This window comes from Mus caroli, chromosome 5 (genome assembly GCF_900094665.2).
Source record: "Mus caroli chromosome 5, CAROLI_EIJ_v1.1, whole genome shotgun sequence".
Classification (NCBI taxonomy): domain Eukaryota; kingdom Metazoa; phylum Chordata; class Mammalia; order Rodentia; family Muridae; genus Mus; species Mus caroli.
In genome coordinates, this window is record NC_034574.1 from 131,714,980 (window position 1) to 131,716,800 (window position 1,821).

Here is a 1,821-nt window from a genome sequence, read left to right on the forward strand (position 1 = left end):
GTGTGTGTATGTGTGTGTGTGGTGTGAGTGTGTGTGTGTGTGTGTGTGTGAGTGTGTGTGTGTGTGTGTGTGTGTATGTGTGTGTGTACATGCCATGGCACATGTGGATGTCAGAGGAGGATAACTTGCAGAAGTTGTTTCTCTCTGTTCTGGGCATCAAATGTAGGCCTGGCAGCAAGCACCTTTATCTGATCAGCCATCTTGCTAGCCCAGTAGCTAGATTTTAAAATGCACATGTGTCCTGATTCCCACAGAGGAAGGGAGATGAGCCTATTCAGGATGTGGTGCCTGAAAAAAAATCCAAGAGCAGGTGGGAGCATGGGGACACAGCTGCTCTCCAGCCTTGGCCAAGCAGCCATAGCTGGCAGCCACAGAGTAGTGGTGTCCAAGAGCAGCTGTGGGCTTACAATCCAACACCTGAGCGCCACCCTAGCAAAGCGACCCAAATATGGAAACGGGCCTTTTTTTCTCAGAAGGCCTGACATGAAACGATTTAAAATAGCAAAGTCGGGTGTGGAAGGGTACACCTGTAATTCCAGCACTCAGGAGGCTGAGGCAGGAGGACTTGAGCTCTGGCCAGTCTGGGTTGCAGAGTGAGATCCTGTCTCAATGAGGCCATATATAAATCATTAAATGAGATCACACAGACCAGAGATAACCATATTTCCAGCTTTGGAAAATTCTCATCTTGTTTTCCTGGCGAGTCTTCCATTGCCTGAGATCATGGCTCCTGTCCATCCCTTGCTGGATTGGAAGCCAGGGAGTAGTACTGGTCCATGCCTTCTCTCCTGCTTTACCTCCCCTGGAGTGAGGATATCTCTACAGGGGCTGCTTGTCTGCTATAACCTCCATATAGATAATCCGATCTGCATTCATATGGAGAGAGAGAGAAGAGGGAGAGAGGGAGAGAGGGAGAGAGGGAGAGAGGGAGAGAGGGAGAGAGGGAGAGGGAGAGAAGAGAGAGAGAGAGAGAGAGAGAGAGAGAGAGAGAGAGAGAGAGAGAGAGAGAGAAGAGAAGAGGAGAGGAGAGAGAGTTCAAAAGGACACTTGAAGAAGTGTTCTATTTTCTCCCACAGTGGGTTCTGTGAATTGAACTTGGGCCGTCAGGGTTGTGTGGCAAGTGCTTTACCTGCTGAGCCACCTGGCTAGCCTTCCACTTTCTGCTTTTTTGAGTCAGGGTTTCTCCCTGGATCCAGCCTTCACTGATAGGCTAGACTTGCTGGCTAGTGAGCTCCTGAGACCCTCCTGTCCCTCCCTGTCCCAGAGCTAGGCTTACATGCTTGGATCATCATGCCTGGTTTCTTAGGTGGGTGCTGGAGATTTGAACTCACTTTATTGACTGAGTCATCTTCATAGCCTCCAGGAATACCTGTTTTTCAAAGCTGTGTTCCCGAGCTCTAGCCCCCTCCCCACCTCTGAACTATTACCCAGTGACTTGTCTTGCTATCCTGAAACCCCACAGGCATCTTCAGCCTGCTAATGAGGCTTCAGAGATAGCCTCTGCTAGTGCTAGGATCTCAGAAGCTGGAAGAAAGGAAGCTGCAGACATTGATAGAAAGCTGCAACGCACTGCTTCTTGGATGCACCTTCTTCCCTAATTGCATTCTGTGTCTGGCTTGCACTTCCTGGACCAAGGCTGCTCCCTGCCCCTAGAATATCCCTTGCCTCTGGGCGGCACCCCTGGACCAAAGGAATCCAACCAGGCAGGCCCCCACACAAAGTACTTGGGAGGTTATTGTCTGTGGTTGTGCCCTTGGCCTGGTGGACTGACACTTGAGAGTGATACCAGGCTGATCACACTCTGTTACAGGGCTGGTAAGG